Here is a 23,745-nt window from a genome sequence, read left to right as displayed (position 1 = left end):
TATTTCATATATAATGAAATAAATAAATAAAGCATACTATTGATTACTGCAAAATTGAATTAACGCTATTGTACTCAACCAGTGATAATATTTTACTTTGACAGTATTTTGTTGGCTTTGCATATTTATGTTATTTAAATCAAGGCGTTACCTCCTCTCACATAGGTTTCAAATAACCTTAATTTTTTGCTCTAATTTTCTTTCTGACATCTGCACTGGGAATACTAGGACAAATAAAAATATTTGCATGTAAAGAGTTTTGACTGAAAACAAAATCTATTTGCATTAAAATCTAGATGTCAAGTCTATAGGAAAGGTGGATCTATGAGAAGGAATGACGATTTCTTGAATGCCAATACTTTGGATTAATAAAAAATCAATAATTACCTTTTGAGATTCTTGGAATGCGCTGTAAACTTCTTTTGCCCCTATCATTTCAAAGCGATTGCATTATCTATACACTTCTTCACATTAAACAAACAAAAAACTCAACACACAAAACATTAGTTTTTTTTTCCTTTCTAATTACATTTTAAAATGATTGAACTAATTGACTATATCATTTCTAGTGAGATGATGTTAACCACGATTATATGTATGATAATACTTCAGGATAAAGGTTCTTACAAACCAAATGAATGTATGTTTGCAGACTAGGTGTATATTAATAATTTCATTTGTTAAACTGAGGTAAACAAATGAAGTTGTTCAAGAGTTCAAGAAAACAAACCCAGCAAATGATCTGTTGGTTTCTTCATGTTATAATTGGGTCAGTCTATAAGAGAAGGCACAGGATAGTTAATATATACTTCTAATGAAGTACTTCAGTATTTTGCCTATGTGGCAAAATCCTAAGTTTTTTGACATTCTTCTAGATTTATTCCTAAATAAAATTTTTGAAGTAATTTCATACAAACAACTTATTAATGGAACTGCAGCCCTTGTACTATGAAAATATGAGTCATCACATCTTCTTAAAGTTTCTGCACATTGTTTGACCAAACCAAGATATGTCCAAGGTATCAAACATTCTGAGCAAAATGAAGTACAGAATGTATGTGGAGGTAAAAATATTATTATTAGTCTCCTTAAAGTGTTAACAGTCAAATCGAAATAAAACAGTTACTAGAAGTGCAAGTGACTTATAGGGACAATACTCCTAATTCAAATTAATTCTGAAAAAAATATTGTAATACAGTGTAAAAGTCTATGAATAGGGATGGGCTACACAAGTAATTGTTACACAATGTAGTTAAAATTTGAATATTGCTTAAAAAGTCTGAAGCAAAGATTCAGTCGATCCTTTTACAATCTTTTTCAAAAATTGCTAACTGTATATCCTTGCACCAAAATACATGACATTAATATGCAAATGATCTCCCACTGTCTGAATATCCACATTCTTCACAGTAACTAAAAATTACTTTAAGAAATAAAATCTGAAGGATCTATAATGTATTTTTCATGTGTTTAGACCCACATCAAATATGGCAATTAAACATATATGTGTGTATTTCTGTGTTCTGGTTTCTGTATGTGGCAATTTCTACTGAGATTGCTGTTTGCCAATTGCAGACCTCAACTGAAATGTCTGAATGCGCTCTTGAGCTGCATGTATTTTGACACTGCAACTGTTCTTAATGGGTTTCCCATGTGCCCAGTGGCATATATTCTGCCTTGTTGGCAGCCGCATACACACATATGTAAAATCCTTTTTTTTTGTTTTTTTTTTTCCTTTCCTATAGTCTGGTAGTTTTTTGGAACATGCAAATCAAATGTGTTCCAACAGAGATGCACTTGAAATAATAGAGCAATGAAATCCCAGAGGAGGGAGCTTCTGCAGCATAAGAAGAAAGTTTATAACTAATTTGCACAGTAACAATCTAAGTGCACATTGTTCTGGCAAATAATGTGCACTGAAGTGGAAAAAAAAACCTCTCTTACAGACACAGTGCAACTGAAAAATGAATAACAGTGTGGATAACCCAAGGATGAACTATGAGTTTTCTGTAGGTTTACGGGCAGTACAGGAATCTTGGTAAACCTTTACTGTAAACCCTGAAGATCTTGCCTTTATGCAGCACAATGAGCTAAGAGCTCTAATCAAGCTCTTGACTACATCACATTTGTTATCTCCCAATTAAAAAAAAAAAAAAAAAAAAAAAAGGCCACTGGAGTTACACACAGTATTTCTGAAGCTGAAAAAGTTTATTTCTGAGTCATGGCTCTGCATTGTGGTGTAAAGATATAATTTAATAGGTTTTACCTAGTTATGCCTCATGACTCAAACATTCGCACAGTTGCCTGACAACATTTTAGTTATCATTTGACAAAAGGTATAATGGTTTGCATGCAATACTTTTTATGAAATCCTTGGAAAGAGTTACAGTGTTTAGTCATGCCACATTACATGGATATTTAATTTAGATGAAGAAATTAACGCAACCTTCATATACATACAATAAATAGGCTCATCTGAAGGGTAATTTGGAATAGAAGTCTAACTTGGGAGCTTCTAATGACTGTGTCCCTCTGCTAATTATAAGAAGAGCCTAACAAGCTGATTATTTTCTTATTCAGGTAACAGCATTTCATTGAAGCTATTCATAATTTCCCTTCAAGGAAGATGGATTTATTCACAGAGTTTTCTTAAATAACTGATAATTCCTAAATATATATTTTTGATGGAAAGAAAAAGGTCTCATCTGTAGAAGACCACAATAGGATGCTGCCAGAAAGTTCAGAAATGCTATATTTATATAAAAGTGTAGTTATTTGAGGAGTTACAATTCTTTCTCATATATATTTCAGTGAGGATTATAAAAGCTGAAAATCTTCGTGTCTGTGGTAGCATGATTCACCCTGAGGACCTAAACACGAAGAAAATTACAAAAGTATTCTAATGATAATCCGTCTCCCAAAACAACTAATTGTGTAAGTGTAGTTAATGGAAGAGTTTGAAAGAACACCAGAATAATAGCATGAAGAGGGGAAGACTGGTGGAAGACATACTAACAGCCTAGCTTCAGAAGAGCAGAGGAGACAGGGACTTGCCATGCAATTAAAAAAAAAGAAAAAGCTGTAGAAGACACATTGAAGGAAAAATTATCTCCTTAACTAAGTGCCAAGAAGGTCATAATAAATTCATCTTATCCATAAAATCTGTCTCAGTGTATCTAGGTGTCATTGTTTAATGAGCTCTTTGTGATCTATTTTATTATTTTTATGTTAAATTAAATATGATGCTGAATAGATGACTGAAAGCTTATTATCATGCTTATTTAAGTGTCTATGTGTGTGCATTTATGCGTGTATGTGTTTGCGTGTATGCCTGTGTGTGTGACTTTATCATTTGTATATAAATAGGGGGATGCATTTCCATATCAAGAGCTCAAGATTGTATGAAAAGGCTTCAACCAGTAGGATTAGAATTGCCATGAGGCCAAGTATAAAGTTTATAGAATGCTTTATTTTTCAAAATAGGCCTCTGGTCAAAATTAGACGGAACTCCTTAAAAAACAATTCTGGGAACAAGAAGCTTCCCAGCAGCTGATTAATAAAATTGACCTTGCCACTGTTGCTGCTGTAAAAGACATTAATGTATCTGATGCGAATGCTGATTTTGTTTAGCTTTATGGCAGATCCCCACAGTTATGGCTAATTCGGTGCATTTAAAAAAATCAGAGTTTGAGCTGCCATGAGATTAGTAATTTTAGGAATGATAGCTTCAGATGGATTTTCCTCAGAGATTTAGGTATGAGACCAACTTCAAATAGAACATGAATTCTCAGTCCTTTCAGATGCCAAAACATGGATGTAAATAACTTAGGCTACAGACACTAGGCTCTCCAGTCTTAGAAGTGAATAGTGATGTAGAAGATCACTAAAGTTCTCACAAACTTTATGAAATCTGAGGAAAATAATTGACTGAACAGAGTAAAAGTGAAGATATAATAGTCTTTATATATGTATATATTAAACAATATATGCCCTGTGTTGGGAACTTCCTGAGGTGGGCAAGATATTCCAGTGCCTCACTTCCTTCACAATAAAGAATTTTTTTCCAAATATCTAATCAAAACCTAACTTATTTCATTTTAAAATTATTTCTTTTTATGTGTTGAAAGTCTGCAATAAAATTCCCATGGAGCTTTCTCTTTTTCAGGCAAAACAATCCCAACTCTTTAAGCTTGTCTTCATAGCAGAGGTGTTCTATCCCTCTGATCATCTTCATGGTTCTCCACTGGACTCTCTAAAGCTTGCCAAGATCCCTCTGGATGGTGTTCCTTCCATCCGATGTATGGACCATAGCACTCACATTGATTTGTGTGCAAATTTGTTGAAAATGCTTTCAGTCCAAATCATGTCACCAATTAATAACACTGATCACAGTACACACCAGGCAGGGAAAGCACCTGCATATTGAACCGTTAACCACAACTCTTTGAGTGTGACCATTGAGCCAATTCCTTATACATAAAGTGGCCTACCAGTCAAATACATCTATTTAGCTACAAAGATGTTTCACAAGACAGTATGAAATGCTTTCACAATATCATTGTAGGTCACATCAATTGCTCTTCCTTTACCCTCCAATGCTGTAACCCTTTCTTAGATGGCCATCAGTTTTGTCAGGCATGGTTTAGCCTTGGTGAAATCATGTCAGCTGTCATCTATCACCTCCCTGTTTGGCATGTGTATTAATATGGTTTCCTACAGGGTCTAGTCCATGATTTTCCTGGGAATGGAGGTGATGCTAACTGCCCTGTAGTTCTAGGAGTCTTCCTTTTCCCCCTTTTAAATATGGAGGTTATGTTTCCTCTTTTTCTGTCAATGAGAACTTCATTGAACTGCCACAACTTCTTAATAGATAGAGATAGTCTCTATCTTCTTGGTAGAGACTTATCAACTCCATCCACCAGATTCCTCAGGACTCATAGATGAATTTGATCAGGTCTCATAGACCCATGTAAATTCAGGTTTCTTATATGGTCTCAGGCTTGATCTTGGACTACAGTGGATGACTGGTAATGTGGCTATAGCATTTGGTGGTGAAAGGTGAGTCAAAATGTTGTTGAGTACTTCAGTGTTCTCCGCGTCCCAGGTAATCAGGCTTCCTGTTTCCTTCAGGAGAAGGCTTACATTTTCCTTAGACTTCCTTTTCTAACTGACATTCTTGTAAAAGCCCTTCTTATTGCCTCTGAGGTCCATGATCATATTCAATTTTATTTGGTCGTTAGATTTCCTAATTCCAGTGCTGGCTGCTTGGATAATGTCTTTGCATTCCTCTGAGGCTTCTTATCATGGCTTCCAGACTCTGTAAACTTCCTTTTTGTGTTTGAGTTTGTCTAGGAGCTCCTCATTCATTTATGCAGGCCTCCTGGCGTATTTGCCTGACTTCCTCTTGGTTACACATTGCTCTCAAACAACCTGTGTGTTCTACATAGAATGACAGAATTTAAGAGGATGAAAATAACTTCTGTAGTTTATCTAATATAAAACACTTGCCTCAGCATGGACTACTAAAGTTGTTTTCCCAGGACCGTATCACCAGACAGCGTTAGAATATCTCGAAGGAAGGACAATTCACAACCTCTCTGAGCAGCTTCTTTGAGCATTTGGTCACCTGCACAGTAGAGAAGTGTTTCCTGAGGTTTGGATTGTTTCCTATGTTTCAGTGGCTACCTCTTGTGGAGGGAGTGATGCCAGAGGGGAATACTGGTGGTATGGCAGTCAAGGTTCAAAAATCTTTCTGCTAATATTCTATTACATTTTTTTGCCTTGTGACAGATGACAACAGAGGGGCAGTCTGAAAAAGCAGACTTCTGGAATTTATAAGTAGATTTATAATTTTAATACATTTTATAAGTAGATCTACATTTATAAGTAGAAAATGTTCTAGTCATCAAATGAGATCCCTTAACCTTTAGGCCTTTTAAATGAATGACTTAGTCCAATTCATTCACAATTTTGGAGAAAACTAAGGTCATATATTTATGCTCTTATAACAGTTGTGTAGTATGGTGAGCAGAGAATGCTTTTCAAATATTTTTGTGAAATGTTTTTTATTTTTATTTTTCATACAGTAACTCAACTAAACATTCGTTGAATATGTTATGCACATGAAGACAAATGAACTGTATAACTGCTTCAGCAATTATTTGAGATGATTTGACTTGACCTTCATCATGATCCTCTTAATAAAGAATAGAAAGTAAACTAGAACATTTTTTTCTAAAAATGATTTTCAAATCTTTCTGGGATGATTGGATTCTCTCTTAGGTGTTACAATTAACAAGCGTTTTTGATATACATAATCTCAAGACCCTTAGACTTTTAAGTGATGTCTCTTGAAATCAGAATAGTTTATAAATTAAATTTAGATTCCCAAAAGGATGCCAAAATCACAAATATATAGAATTTATACTATGTGCTGTGGGGATACTTAGATCTTATTGTTGAGTAGATTGCACTGAAAATGGTGGCATTTTACCCATGGCATATATGTTTAAAAAGAATAAAATAAAATAAGAGAGATGGGAAAAGAAAATGCATGTATAAATAAGGAATATATGTAAATAACATTAGTTACTCTTATTCACTTCTCTTTGTCTACATAAACTCATTTATGCTCCATTCAACATTCAGACATGTTTAGAAATGAAAACTCCTATTTTCTAATCCCAATAATTTCTGGTGGTAAATATAATAATATAAATAGATATAACTTTTTGTTTTTGTTTTTGTTTGTTTTGTTTATGTCTTTCCTCAGATTTATGATTGACCAATTCCAGAATACGTCAGAAATCGTAAATACATTTGACAGTTGCAAACATACATATGTAACTTGGGTCCTAATAGCAAAAACTCATACCTGTCAATTGAAGAATGGCCACTTTTGACTTAAAAAATTGTAGAAAAAAACATGAATCTCTGTTTCCATGGCTGTATAACGTTATAAACCTCAAAGAGAAATTGCTTTTTGTCTATCTATGCAGAAGACTTCTCTTGTAATTACTACAAGTGTAGAGATCCATTTTTAATATTCTAGAAAGAAATGGAAAAGAGATTAGTATATGTGGACCATATAGAACATCTTTATACTCTGTTCTTAATTCATCCCTTTTTGAAATATCAAATATAAATATTAAACTATGTGCTTCTCATGTTCCAAAAACTTGTTATCTCTTAGCACAACTCCAGACCTTCTCTTCTGAGACTGTACTTGGAGAAGATAATTGAAACCCTCACCTTTTACATTAAATAATTTGGTCTAAATGAATAGGGCGGTAATTAATATAATAAATCCCGTTTGACAAAAGAAAATAAACAATTTTATTTAAAATGGAGAATGTCCAGTACTGCTTTTACAGCAATTTGCCTTTCTTTCCAGTTGTTACGTTTTTTAGGAAGATGTTTTTGCTGTGTAAGTACCTAGTGTACTTAACGGCTTGAATAATCATATTTTTTGTATGAATACTTCCGTTAAACACTTGATGTCCGAAGCTATAAGGAGTACTTTTGAAGCTTCAGATTTATTCTTCACCTAGGTTATTTTTCATTATCATACTTTGGTTCATAGGTTTGCCTGAGGCCTGGGATGGGAAAGCGACATTTTTCAGTAAGTGTGCACTTTGAACAAGTAGCAACTAGGTAGTGAAATTTTTGGCATGTAATTTAGTATGTAATTTACATACACTTCCTTGGTGTATGTAAACTAGCAAGGCTTATTGGAAATAACAATTTCTGATCAGGAATGGATCATCTAGAGAATGGTAACAATAATTCAAATTGATTCAAAAGAGAAATGTTAGCTATAGTCTTCTTACAAATGTATATATACATATCTATATATTTATGCATACTTAAAAAAAGAGAAGTACTACTCCTGCTTTTTCTTGAGATTTATGATTAAAATTAAGGCTTCTAAAACTTCAAAAATAACTTTTTTAAAAAATTATCCTATTCACCTCTCTCAACTATAAGGGCAACTTGAATATAGATTTCGCTAACATCTATGCTGAACAATGTATCAGGAAAAATAGATTAAGCAATGCTGCATTTATGTTTGCCTGTGACTGAAATTTTATTTGTGATTGATGATAGTCGTAAGTGAAAAAGAGATGGTGCTATGAATTCTTAGATCAGTTGGTAATGTGGGCAGACTGTGATAAATGGAAATCTACTGGTCCGAAAATTTTTAATGAAATGCTCGTCTTTTTTTTTTTTTTTTTCTTTTTTCCAAAAATTGCACAGGAATGTAGGGAAATGCTTACACAGTGTTTCCCTTACCCATAAACTGTCGATTTTTTTTAATTATGGGATCACGTTTTGCAAAAGTAGCTGACTTCCTCTCTTACATGGCACATTTAAAATGGACAAAAATAACAGTGTGTTACTAAATTACTGCTGCTTAGTAATTTAGGTTAATACAAAATCTTCGTAGTTATTGATATGATTAAATATTTTCAATCGTTCACTGTAACCAAAATTTAAAATGCATTCAAACAAATTAAACCAACATTAGACATTTTGAGGTTGTTAATCTGCTTCATAAAGACAAACAACAACATTCTATACATCATACGTATGTAGGAAGTTACAAACAAGTACTTTATACAGTATATTTTATATGTCCCTTTTATTATTCTTCTATTTGGAAGCAAATTATTGACAATTTTTAGAAATCTTACTCAATTTTCAAACTGTCCATGTTCTATTTGAGACAGAGGACATCTATATTTTGCTAGTCTCTTGGGAATTTTTTGGTCTTATGTAGCAGATGTGAATTCCAGCAAGAAAGAGGATCAGTTTCTTCACTTGCTACACCAATCAATTTTGCAGTTGCTTATGATAATTTTCTGCTTAACTAGTTTTTTTTTTGTTTTATTTAATTTTGTTAGAGACAACTTTTAATTTATGCATCTCTTTTGCATTAAAAAAAAAGTTTGCATTACTTTTCTTCCTAATTTTCCTTTAACTTAAATAGTACTCTCTTCTTTCTATTTGCATCTATAATTTATTCATTGAAAATAATAATTTTCCTTTCCAATCCTTCACACTACAGAAATAAGTCCCAAATTCATTTTTCCCCCTTCTTCTTTGAGAACATTTATTTCTCCTGCTCTTTCTAATAGACATTATTTCTGCCTTTATTTCTGCTTAAGTATATGTTTCTTGAACTTTTGTTATAAAACTGCCACTACTAAGCAATATGTTGTAATCAATGCTTTATGTACTGATAGTAATATCTTATACCTATGTTGTGTTTCCTGTATCCTGACATGATATTTGTTTATATTCGTATGTTCATTAGACTGGTAGTTTACAACTATCCTATTGTTAGCTATTATATTTCAATCTTATTTCTCTTTTACTCCTATCCAGTGAACTTCCAGTTTCTTATTAGTATTGAGTAAATGACTAAGCATTCTCCCACTGAATTTCATTTAATTACATCTTTTTCCATTCCTACTTACTGCATCAAGAAGGCTAACAAAATTTGCAATATTATTAGTATGATCAGTGTCAGATTCTCTAGGAGTACACCACTGTTCATTCCTCAGTGTGATAAAAACGTACCTAAAACAAATACTTTTAAAATTGTTGTTTCTGCTAAAAGCCTAAATAATTCCACAATACATTTATTCTAGTTTTCTGGAAAGGAGATTACATGGACATCTCTGAACTGCAGTCATGTGTACACAGTCCCATAAGCGTACTTCCATTTTCATCTGACATTCAGTTTTTGCGCTGTGTTCAAAAATGACATTGTGATCCAAAGTGAAGTATGTAAATTTTAAGCAATACCTAGACTATTTGCAATCTTAATGCTGCCTCTACTACGTAACAACATAAATCTCCCATTACTTTTAAGGTTTCGAGAACCTTATTTCTGTTGTTAATTAATCACTGCAAGTTATTATTTGAAACAGTTTACGTAGCTCTTAAGTTGTAGTTTCATTTCCTACTTGGTTTGATAAAACATAAATTTGATCATTTTGATAGATTAAGAATCTGGCCCTTCTCACAGTGAAAACTGCAGCTCAAGTTAACACTATTATGCCAGTTTTGTTGGTTCTTCTTCATTTCAGACATAGCTGAGGACACGTATGTATCTTCTATGAGCATGAATATGAAAAAGACTTTCTTTTCATATGTCTGTAGAACACAAAAATCTTATGCCCTATTTATGATACTCTGAATTTTGAAGTGGGAGATCTGGATGCATGGCTTTCCTTCATTCAGGAAAGAAAAATAGTCTTGTTTCAAGACATCAGAAGATAATTAATGATTTTAATAGTCATCCTAACATAGGAGAAATAAAACATTACAGTGATTGATAAACATTTAAGCATGTTTAATCAGCCAGACCATTTTTGGACTATTAATAGCAAAAGTTTGAAACCATAAAAAATATATGAAATGATTTTTTGTGTGTGTTTGTAATTCCCCACACAGAAAAATATTGTTATTTATGATAATATCATAAATTGAGAATGAATATCATGAGAATGAAAAAGTGTTCATACTGTGTTACCATTACACATTAGTCAATGTATTAGGCATTATGGTAATCCATGTAGTGATCAGATCAGCTATTTTTTCCCCTGTGTATTCCAATATTTCATTTTAAGTTTATCTGGGTCAGAAAACTGTCAGCAAAGTGCTTGTTATTGTCTTCATGTGTGACTGATGGCTCATTTTAAATGTGCGAGCAGCATGATTCTATCAGTAGTGGCATAAGATGTATCAGAATATTTTAATAATATACACACTGGTATTTTTCTTGCTTTGAACGTAAGTTGATGTTCATTTCACTTTTAACATAGAGCTGTACAGAATAAGGACTATTAAATTATGCCACATCACTAGTATCTTTTACTTACTTAAAATATTAATGAGTAGAAATCTATATAAATAAACAACCAAACCCAAGAGCTCCAGTATGTGATTTAGACTTCAAGTGAGGAAAATCTCTTCCTGCAGGTTACATACAGATGATCGTTTGAAATTAAGTTCCCTAGAAAATGGAGAAAACACAACAATTTGATACTGTTTCATTTCTTATAGATCATATTTTAATGATTTTATCCCCTGGAAATTCTGGAAATTTGAAGAACTGAAAATAATTATAATATTTTGCTTTTAAGGAGTCTCAGACATTTAAAAATGAAACTCCCAAGCATCACAAATAAAAAAAGAAAAAGTACATTTTTAGTCCATCCTCTTGAAAAGTCTATATAATTTATATTACTGATTATCCACTTTGCAGGTCGGCTGCTGTTTTCCTAAAATGCCTTGACTGCTTGATGTGTAAATGCTTTCTTATTTATATATAATACTTACCTATGCTTGACTGTACTATGATTCTTAAATGTTGGTGTCAGAGCCTTATGCAGCATTCAGTTAGGAATTACAAGGAAGGAACATCATTGCTCACTCCACAAGGAGCTCAAGAGGAGGTGATTGCAAGTATAGAGAACCTAAGTCTGTTCATCTATTTAAGCCTTTTCAAGCAGCTTTCTGGTTTCAGGGGATAAGATCACTCCAGAGATCACTTCTGACGTCAACAATTCCATAATTCTTTTTTATTCTCCTTAACTGGTTTAATGATGAAACTGCGCGTTTTCTTGCTCTTAATTCTTTCCTTCATATTTCCATACATATTTCTCTATAAAAAATCAGTTCCTACAGATGATAGTTTTCACCAATAACATCTCTAACATGGTCAAAGTTCAGAGTCATTAGAATCATGAATCTTGAACGAGGAAGAGTGTGGTGCTTTTTTTCTGGTCAATCTTGTGTCTTTTTTCATGTGTTCCTAGTGCAGTCCCTTTATAATCTATTTTCTTTTCTGCCCTGTTATCAGTAAAACCACTTTTTACTGTCAAAGAGCTCATTCTACTGTTTCTATGCCACATTCAGCCCAGAAAGAAAGAAAAGGGGTGCCCAGATTTGTGAATATCCCCCAATAAATTATGATATACAGAGGTCTGCATAAAATCATTGATATTGATTTTAATAAGAATCTAAACTACAATTAATCTTGATATCCTAATACGTAGAATCTATCTTAACTATGCAGCTGAACTATACTACTTTAAGGAATCAAAATAAGCCTCTGACTACTTACCAACCCTATGACTTAACTGGACGAGATATGTCTTTTAAGAAGCTGAAATAGGTCTTGCAATTACTTCATAATTTTACAAGAGAAAAAGCAAAAAGAGAAAACTTAGAAAAATGGATAAAAAAGCAAGTCAGAAAAATGGATAGGAAAAAATCACTGTCTATTTTGAAGGCCTTTTTCGAAGAGATCCAGTGTCACCCACGGAAAGGATGGAGAAGTGAGCACACTCATCCAGTTGAGTATTCATCCAGTATTCTCAAACCAGCAAACAGCAGTGATGACTAAGAAAATGAAGAACACAAACAAGACGATCCCAGAATCTCTCAGGCATCTTCTTGTGCCTGCTAGATTTGCAAGTGAATTGTCCCTATTTAGTTAACAGGTGAGTTCACAACAAGAAGTTGCTCAAAAATAAGTTTGTAGTCAAAACTTTCTTGTAGGAAGGGTAGGATGGTTAACAGCAAAGCAAGACTAACCAGTTAGAGGATCAGATATCATATTTTCTGATATCAGACTTCCAGTGGTTGTCATGGTGACACCCTTGCACTGCAGATTTTTAAGACATACCAAGCACAATCCAGGAAGTCAGAAAGTGCTTATTCTTCATCCTTTACATTCTATAAACTAAACCAAGCTGAAAACAAATAAGACAATACGTTTCCTGATTCAATCTATCAGAATTAAAACAAGTCCAAATCAGCTCAGACCAAGGCAATGTGCTGTCAGGTTAGCGTAGAATCTGTGGCCTTCTACTAGCAAATCGTCCTTACTGGATTGTAACTACTGTTTCTGAGTCAATTTGAAAAGCAGAAACTCCTATTGTTTATCTTATATTAGTATCTCAATTAATTTTTCAGGAGAAATTTTGTAACTTTTTGGTATAACAGATATCTGTCAGTTTTTAAAATAGAGTAAATGATACTAATTTTAAAAAATTTCCACCTTATGTGGAACTGTATTAAAAGGTTATTTTGCCTGCTTAATTCACAAAAAGAGAAGGAAAATAAATTAAAAGACCCCTCAAAAGAATACTGAGGACAAGAATTTTGAGTGTCTAGGTGTTAGTTAGAAGGTGATGAGTTTCTGGCAGGGTGTAGGTCAGTGGATGATTGTATATGTATGTTCATGTATATATACATATGCACATGCATAAACACATACAATTATTGTATTTTTACCTTTACTTTCCTTTTTCATCTTAGTAAATAGTGTTTACCTTCACTCATGAGTTTTAATCTGTTTCCAGTTTTCTCTTTCATCTCATTTGGGGGGGAATGAGAGAATGGCTGCATGGTTCTCAGTTGCCTGCCAGGTTAAATCACAATAACTTTGAGTAATTAGTTTTCTGGTCTTACAGCAGTGTAAGAAAATTCTAAAATTCTGTTCTTAATTTCCTGCTGTTACTCTTTCTCATCTTGTTAACACAGATGGACACTGCTCTGCCTTGCCAACACTGTTTTTACATAAAGAAAAAAAAAAAATCACACCTTTCCGGGTTGTATTTGGATATATATATATATCCATATACATGCATATGTACTGATGTGATTCATGAGTTGAGCTCACAAACAAATTTTCCCAAGGTTTGAAGAAGCTAAGACAGTAAATGAGTTCTTAGGCAGATGTTGAGGTTAAATTTCCATACTAAAATTACTTCTCATTTACATATTTTTATTGCTTCTGTCATTAATTATTTATATTTTAAAAATACAGAGCAGCTGTGCATGTGAAATATATAGAAATATATGTATAAAATTTCAGTTAATAGAGTATGATGAATAACAAAATAATTTGTACTCAAGACAAAAAAAATGCAATAAGTGAACAAGTAACACAAATCATTTATAATTATGTTTGTATTTTCTTACTTGAATTTTTGATAGCTTCATGAACTAGTTACAAAGACAGTGTAACCTTTATCCAGGAGACACAAATTTTCATTTATAGGACTGAGGTAACACAATGTATTTCCTATTATCTTCTTGTGCACAGAAGCTAGGATCATTAATAAATGTATTCTTAAGAGCTAAACCTTAGCCATTAGTGAGATTGCTGAAGATTATTTTCAACAATTATTTTCAACAGAAAATAATTATTTTATTATTTTATATATATTATATTATATTATATTATATTATTATTATAATAATTATTATCAATTATTTTCAACAGAAAACACAGTTGTCTGAATATTCAAAGGGAAGTAAGTTTGTTCAGCTCTAGGAAATATTCTTAGCTCAAATTTAAATGGAAATGCCAAGAAAAGTAAATGACATGGGAAGTAAGATGTGGTCACTTTGACAGTCCATTTGATTAACTACACTAGAAAGAACAGCATAAGAAGGAAAACTGGATTTGTCTATCTTTGTTGTTTTTGGTTTGGTTTTTTTTGCTTTTTTTTTTTTTTTTTTTTTTTTTTTTTTAGCCTGAATACCATTCCATGAATATTTATTTCATTATCTTTTTCCACTGTGCAGATGATCAAGAATTCATCATTAGTTCTGACAGAAAATTTTCATAATTTTGACTTCTCATCAAGATTTCACTTGCTACCTTCCCTCAGTTCTAAATTTTGGTATGCTGCCATTTCTCTGACCTCAAAATAATTAACAAAATAATATTATTTTCCTTTGGCAGATTTGTTATATAAAATGAGTAGGAGAATTTAGAATGAACCATGTATAAAAACTATTTTTTTTTTTTTCCTTTTTCTTGTCACATCCTAAAAAAAATTAGTTTTTAAATACTCCTTCAGAGTAGTGCCACCACCTTCACGTTATCTTCCAACTGGCACCAGGTAGTAATGCTTACCAGTAATAAATCCATTTTTCTCTCTCTTTGATTTTAATGGAATTTTGTCCAATGCTTCATTTATTACTTCATTTCTCTTTTAAGCTTTTAATAGAATTTAATGAAAAACTGAGAATTAATAGTTTATACACAACACATATATATCTTATGTCAATTAAGCATCAGTAAAAGTATACTTTAAACTAAAGTATAAAGTATTCGAGAAGGCCATTTTGCAGTGTCCTGTTTTTATTTTGTTATATACAATCATAAAATTTTCACCACTGGACACTATCCTTGGAATTATGGCTACTGAAAAAAAAAAAAAAAAAATTGAAGAGAAAGAAGAGAAAAGAAAAAAAAAGATAATCTTTAGTCGAAATTGTAAAAATACGTGATTTTACAGTTTTAAAATATATTTTTTAATGTTTTATTATATTAGCATAAATAACGTCTTTCCCTTCTTTCATCATTTTTACTGTCATGACTAATGTTGAGAACTGCACTTCTGTAGTTTAAAAGACAGATCCTAACTGTGCACAAGTGAGTTAAATGTGCAAGATAGAAAAAATAAATTATGAAAATAAATATTAAAAAATAAAAGAAAGAGCCAGAAAGATGAAATTTCAGGCTGTGGCAAGGATTTGGGGGACTGGACTAGCTGATATTGTATCTTCTATTGTGGAAAAAAAAAAAAAGAAAAAGAAAAAGATACTAACAGTGATATTCAGTGGGGTAAGTTCTGCTGTCATTCCAATTTTAATTACTATATATATCAAACTAAACAAAGTTTTCTGTATTCAGTTAATGAATGACTCAGGAGTCTTCCCTGCTCTGAAAAGAATATACACAATTTACTCCATAGTAAGCAGTTTGCACTTTACTGTGATTTTTTGATGCCTCATTCTGCCTAGGGGATATGGAAGAGAGGATTGGTTTCTCATGCCTTCTTCCTCTGTGCTATCACTGACAAACTAGCCTTTGCAGTCAGTCATAAGATTTCTGAAGCACACTTCTTTAGAGAAGCAAATAATAAAGCTGCAATGAAAATGATTAATCTAGTTCATAGACTTCAGTAGAGCTTTTCAACATTTCCTTTACTAAAGCCTAGCTGCCTCAGACTGTCTTCATAGGGAGCTACTCCAGCCCTCTCCAATGTCTCTACATTTTTCATGTGCTTGGGGCCCCATGCCAGGATGCAGTACTCCAGATGAGGCCTCATGTGGGCAGAGTACAACAATCATCTTCCTTGCCCTGCTGTCTACTTCTCTTTTGATGTAGCTCAGGATAAAGCTGGCCTTACAGGCTGAAAAACACAGTCTCATGCCAATCATTTCATCAGTCAGAACTCACAAGTTCTTTACCACAGGGCAGGTCTTAACGCTTATGCACATTCCTTTGCATGGCATCCCTTCCTTCCTTTATATCAACTGTACCACTCAGCTTAGCGCCATCAGAAAACTTGCTGAGGGTATACTTGATTACATTACCTACGTAGATCATGGAATCATAGAATGGGTTGAAAAGGACATCAAAGATCATCTAATTTCAACCCTCCTGCCATGGGCAGGGTCAACAAAATATATATGAACATCTTGTCACTGCCACTTAATCAAGGCATGTTTAATCAGTATTATAACTGATGTGTACACAGTTCACAATTAGATTGTGTATACAGAATGTGCATATAACCATACAAATAGGGTATTTTCTTATCCACTTGAAATACTATATGCACCTTTTCATGACTACTAATTTTTCAATGAAATAGAAATGTTAGTATTGGCCAAGGGTCTGTTGAAAGTTATGACTATGTTCTAGATCTGATTGTTGTCTGTGATTGATAAATCTATATTGTGATCAAGGCCTCATCAAAATACTAGAGAATTTGGAAGTGGGCTAATCTAACCACAGGTATGATTTGATCAGCATGCTGGGCCCTTATCAGAGTTTTATTTAATCTTGATGTTCCCAATATCAGAATGGATGTAAGATTTGAAAACTAGCTATCAGCTTTTCAAGTTATTAATAAACAAATTCCTTGCAAGTTTTGTGCCTTTTTATTGGCATCAAGAAAGAACTAGCATTTCCTAATGCAAAACATGGTAGCAACTGGAGGGATTAGCTCATCAATGTATATGTGTGTTGAAAGATACAATTGTCAGCAAGTAGGGGAGTCCATAGGTCACAGGACTTGCATGTCTGGATGACAGCAGTAGAAGGGAACAGGATGTATGTGGAAGTAAAAGAAATCTAATGTCAGCAAATGGGATTCCTTGGGAATGATTATACTTTTCCAGTGAATTTAATAGTATGTGCAAATATACATACGTTTAATTTGCTAGCAAACATCAAAGGCAACTAACTGAGGAGTAAGATACCTGTATCTGGAAAGATGCAAAGTCTGAGTCAGTTGACAGGTTAGAAGCTCGTAGTTTCTGGGCATGGATATAAGCATATTGAGAATCTGTATTAATATTTAGGGAACCTGTGATCCACATAAGTGATTCTGAGACAAATGTGTAATGTATACATCATGCACCAAACTGTACTAGCTGAAAAGAGATGTGCATGCTGTATAAGGGCATCCAGGGTTCAACAGAAGAGTTTTAAAAGGTGCCAGAGGTATATGACAACTCACACTGAAAGAAAGCAAACCTCAACCATATCTACGACAAAGATAAGGCTTCAGGGAACTTTAAATGGCTTTATGATGAAATGAAAACAGTGGATATTGTTTATTTTGAATTTGGCAAGGTTTTCAACACTGCCTCCTATACTATTTTCATAGACAAGTGGACATTGAGGTGGAACTGGCTGAACTGCTATATGCAAGGAATCACGTTCAGTAGTATGAAGTCCAACTGCAGGCCAGTCAGTACTCCTATGGACTAAGAGATCTGAGATTGTTTAGCTGGAGAAGAGGAATCTTGTGCGTAAATAGCTGATGGAAGGGAGTAAAAATAAAGGCAAAGACAGACTTTTGAATGAGGAATCCAAGACATAAAGCAATGGACTCAAATAGAAGTACAGGAAATTCTACTCAAGCATAAGTTTCTCCATTTTTTCTTTGTCTTTTCTCTTTTTTTTAAAAGTGCATCAGTGGTCTAACTCTGGGACAGGTTGTCCAGGAGAGGCTGTGAAATGTCTGTCCTTGGGAAAAATTCAAAACCCATTGGGTACAGCCTTGAGCAGTGTGCTGTATTAAATGCATTAGACTAGATGATCCACAAATACATTAATAATTCTGTGATTCTGTTGTTTATTTATTTATTTTTTGCTCTGGAACAAATATTAGTCTGTGAAATATGAGCAAGAATCTTTCCCTTTGCTTTGGGTGCAGTAAGAGTAAATCTATGCTTAGAATACAGGTTGGTATTAGTTACATGATAAAAAGTTATATATAATCAGTTAAGATAATTCAAAAAAAAGACCATCTACTTAAAATACATTGAGGATTGTTCTTGTATTTCTGGTGATGTACATTTCTAGGGCTAAGACAGTGAAATTCTTAAATTGTTTATTAGAATAGGAGTAAATATTTGATGTACACTATTTTTAAGCTTAATAGAGTGATCAACACCAACAGTATGCAACTTTTTTCAGGCCACACATGCAAAAAGAAATACTCCAACTACTTTAATATTACAGATTGGTCAAATATTAACTAAAACATTGCCAAGAAAGAGTTATTGAATTTTAAATGTATTATGAGTTGTTGAAACAGTTTTGCTATTTGTACATTTGTGTTTGAACCAGGGTTTAAAAAGAAATGTCTAGTATTAAGCTGAGAAAGAAAAAATAAAATGTCACTGGCTCAGGTTCTTCCTGCAATTTTTGTTAAGCCTTGTTGACTTTTTCACGTCAACATAGAAGTCTTGTATATATAGATATTCAGTAGATTGCATCTTGTGTATTGAATTTAGAAGATGAAATTTAGAAGAAAATTTGAATTCACACTTTCTAACATAGGTGCCACTTAATGTGAGTTGTTAGGCTTGATATCTTCAACAAAAAAAATATGGGATAAATAATTAATTATATACTTGCCTCATTATACGCTTTTAGAGAAAAGCCTGAATAGTTGATAAATTTAAAGGCTAATGTTGTGAGTGATGAAAAATCAGGATGTAAGAAGATGTTAAATCTTGAAAGCTAACCACTAGAATCTCATGGCTGCCCATATTCCTGTAGTCATTCAGGTCATCAGAAATAGACCAATGTTGCCTCTGGTGAAGCATTTATCATTCTTTTTGAAACAAGTTTTTACTGCTACTCATTCTGCCTGTAAATGAAAACAGTTTCTGCAGAGACTTAAATACACATGATGAACTTGCTTTAGCGATTTTGATAGTCCAACAACTACTGGGCTATTCTTGACATCTTAATGAAATGATCATTTTATGAATGATATATATGTATATTTTTTCCTGACAATAATTATCCAGAATATCAAGTTCACAAGACATCTACTTAAAAACATAGTCTTTGAAAAACTGAGCTACTGGCTCTATCCTTTCTATTGGTTTCCTTTTTATTGGTTATATTTAGTCTCCCCTAAATATAATATTTAGGTGGTTGAGTCACCATCCCTGGATGTGCTTAAAATCCATTTGGATGTGGTTTTCAGGGACATGATTTAGCAGAGTATTGTTAGTTAGGGTAGTATGGTTAGGTCATGGTTGGAGTCAATGATCTTTAAGGTCTTTTCCAACCTGAGTGATTCTATCATTCTATGATTCTAAATACGCTGTAATCCATCAGATCTTTATTGTAAATTTTCAGTGCTAAGTGGTACTAATTGCAAAGGCTTCAGAAAGCAAACAAGAAAATGAAGTCTGAAATTAAAAATGCAATATGCTATTTTGTTGGCCTAAGATACGATGCGCTATATTGCCATATAACACATTGTTACCAATTATGATGATGTTAAAACTCACAGAGTAAAATACTTAGAAATAAAAAAACAGGTCACTTAAACATTGTTATTGAAAGTTTTCTCTCCTAGATTCTCGTACCTAACCTGTGTTACATTCATGCTGTGTTTCATTCACAAATATTACAAGATACAAGTCTCATGAGTTCTTTGCCCAGAAACAGAATCATTGTCAAGGTGAGGATTTCTTTCTTCTCTCTGGCTGGAGAGCTGTGATGCATCATTTTCAATAGGTAATGACATATTTTTCATTGTCCTAGCCACTTGGAGCCATTGTTACATCTTTCCACATGCTTTGCTCTTTCTTCATTAACCTGCAGCTATCTGCTATTTTCAGCTTTATTTAATGCATTAGATACTCAACTTTTTTTGTGACCAAAAACTGTTTTTCCCAGTTTGGGAGTTTGCAGTGCTATCAATAACTTACCAAGTATGAGATATTGATAATTCTGAAACCTCTCTTTTCTTCTCTGGTATAATTTGCTGTCTGTGTGATAAATATTACAATGTAGAACAACACAAGCTTTAAAAGAAAAAAATACAATTTATTCATAGAATTGAAATCTTCAACCTCTCCTTATTTATTTATTTATTTATTTATTTTCCCCATCAACAACAAGACTAATATTTTTTCCACCAAATACTTGGCGAAATTAATGTCTGAAAAAATTTAATATGTTCTGATATCAAAGACTTGAAACAAAATATACTGCAGAAAAAAATTTATCTGTAACTAATAATCAATTTTGACTGACCTTGTTTGAATAATCGAAAGTGAAATTTTATTAAAAAATAAAAATTAACAGCAATATAACTTCTTCTCTATTTTCTGCACAATGCTCTCTCTCATTATGTGCAAGCCATTTGGCAGTAATGCAAGTGAATAGGAGTCTTTGTTCCCCTATGTATATGTTTTCCTATATTCAGCACTAGTGAGGCCGCACCTTGAGTACTGTGTCCAGTTTTGGGCCCCTCACAGCAAGAAGGATATTGAGGCCCTGGAGCGTGTTCAAAGGAGGGCAACAAAGCTGGTGAGGGGTCTGGAACACAGGCCATATGAAGAGAGGCTGAGGGAGCTGGGAATGTTCAGCCTGGAGAAGAGGAGGCTCAGGGGAGACCAGGGTCGGCCTCTTCTCTCGTGTCATTAGTGATAGGACCAGAGGGAATGGTTTCAAGCTACGGCAGGGGAGATTCAGGCTGGACATGAGGAAGTATTACTTTTCAGAAAGGGTGGTCAGGCACTGGAATGGACTGCCCAGGGAGGTGATGGAGTCACAGAGCCTGGGGGTGTTCAAGGAAAGGCTGGATGTTGTATTGAGGGACATGGTTTAGTGGGAGCTGTTGGTAAGAGGTGAGCGGTTGGACTGGATGATCTTTTAGGTCTTTTCCAACCTTGGTGATTCTATGATTCTATGATTCTTTCAAAAATGGACTTTTCAACATAATAGTTACATTCAGTGCATGATGGTAACACTGGACAATGTTGGAACACAGTGCACATACAAAGGAATAAATTATATTGATCACTTATAAACATGAAAATTGAGGACATGTATACCACAGGTAGGAGCTGCCTTAAAAAGACTATGAAGTTTGAAGAAACAAAATATTAACCAAGATGTCTTGTGAATGGCAATGATCTTTGAGGTCCCTTCCAACCTGGGCCATTCTGTGATTCTATGGTAATCCTACAGGCATCTTTCCTTTGTTTCTTTCTAATCTCTGTATTTTTATTTTTTCTACTTTGGCATTATATGACTATCAGAACTTAGAATCTCATTTTGTTTTAACTTTCTGTGCAAATAAAGCCTAGTATTAATTGCATCATCAACAACAATTCTTTGTTTTGTTTCCTTTTTTTCTTTCTTTTACATAAAGTTTAATTAGCTCACTTTCATTTATCCTATTCATTCTCTTCCACAACATAAAAGCTTCATTTTTATGTCAAATCTTCCATTATTTCAGTTAGTTTCTTTTTTTAATCTTTTTTTTTTTTTTTTTTCCTGCATGTGTCTGCAGTGCTTTCTTTTTCAAAAGAAATGCCACACTAATTTTTTTTGTTGTTGTTGAAATAAAAGTTAAATCTTAAAATAGCAATCAGCTTTGTACCAGGCTTACTCACAAAGAGATTTCTACCTCATCTTAAAGTATTCCAATGATTAAATGGCTATCTCTGTATATTTCATCTATAGTCAGCATATTTGTTGTAAAATCTGTTTATATCAAGGTAGGTGTGCTACTCTTGTTCTTTCTAATCTAAATCTATTCTCTTTTAAAGTCTTTATCTCTTGTCACTATGTTCCTTGGTAGAGTCTCTCTTCAGCTTCTTTGTAGGCCCCTTTTCACTATTGGCAGGACACTATAAGGACTCTTCAAAGAATGTTTTTTTTCCCCATAATGAACAACATCAACTCTGAGCTTCTTTCCATATAAAAAGTGTTCCAGCCCTCTGATCATCCTCTGGACCCACTCCAAACAGGTTCATACCCTTCCTGAAGTACTCTAGATAGAGTCTCACAAGAACAGAATCATCTCCCACAATCTACTGTAATGCTTCTTTTGATATGATTGGCTTCTGGGCTGCAAAAACACATCAGCCAAAACACTGAAGTCCTTCTTCCAATCAATTGAGAAGATTGGACTTCTCAATCCATTCTATCTGCCCGGAATATATTTGTGGTTAGGATTGCCCCACCCAGCTGTAAATCAAAGGATAAGTAATCTTTAAAACTATGACAGATATGTTCTGTGCAATCAGTGCAGCCTGGATATTCAAGGTGGCCCTTATGGTAAGCAGGCTAGATCAAGCATTATAAACAATCTAAAAATAGTGTTTTTGGTGTAGCTTGCTAAATATTATTTGGCATCACTAGTACAACAGCAGAAGTAATGCAATAACCTCCCATAGCATGAACTTCAGATTTCTCTGGGCTTGCCCTAGCAAGAGATTGTTTTGCTTATATTTCACAATTTCTGATGGCTAAGTGGTGATTTTCCTGACTGAGGTTATGCTCCATGACTATCAATAATTGTTAAAGTTAGTGGAGATTGTTGTGCAACAAATAGTGCAGCTGAGCCTCTCTGCATATGAAAGACTGTTGTCAGTTATTGTTGGACTTAGAAAAACATTTAAAAGGTAAGGCTAATACTTGTGCACTTGCAACCCAGAAGGCCAGTTGTATTCTGGGCTGTATCAAAAGAAGGGTGGCCAGCAGGGTGAGGGAGGTGTTTGTCTCCCCCTTCTTCACCTTCATGAGGCCTCATCTGGAGTTCTACATCCAGGCCTTTTCAAGCATTAAGAAAGAAAGATTTAAAGAATGTGAAGTGTGTGAAGGAGAAAAAGTGCTTCACTTCCTCATGTCAGTAAAATTAGGAATGTTATACCTGAACGAATTCAATTTCATTTTAAAGTAAAATGCTGTATATATGCTTTTTGAAATGTTGACATTTACTGAGAGAAAAATAAAAATGAACACTAAAAAATTTCGTTTTTAAGAGCAGATTTATATAATTGGATATTTGATTTTAACATCCTTTTTTAATATATATATAATTTTAATTTTTCTTCTAGAAATTGGGCATAATGTAGCATACAAGAAAAAATAATAGTAAAAGGAAAGGGCAGACTAAAATTTTTAACATTTTTCTTATTGCTTTTTTCATGAATAAAGTTACCAAAAAACCCACATTGTTTATCACAAAATGCAGTATGTTTGTCAGTAAATAACAAAATGCGTTATCTGACTTTGAGGTAATGAGGTAGTACCTTTCAGGTAATAGTCTGAGCCAGCACTTAGAAATACAAAATATGATCTGTCCTTCCACTTAAAATAATGAAAATATCTGTGATGTATACCATAATGAAAATTTTGTTGTGTTTTCTCTG

This window comes from Tympanuchus pallidicinctus, unplaced genomic scaffold (assembly GCF_026119805.1).
Source record: "Tympanuchus pallidicinctus isolate F22 unplaced genomic scaffold, pur_lepc_1.0 scaffold5, whole genome shotgun sequence".
Lineage (NCBI taxonomy): Eukaryota > Metazoa > Chordata > Aves > Galliformes > Phasianidae > Tympanuchus > Tympanuchus pallidicinctus.
The sequence above is the reverse complement of the archived record's forward strand: the minus strand, read 5'-3'. Positions refer to the sequence as shown.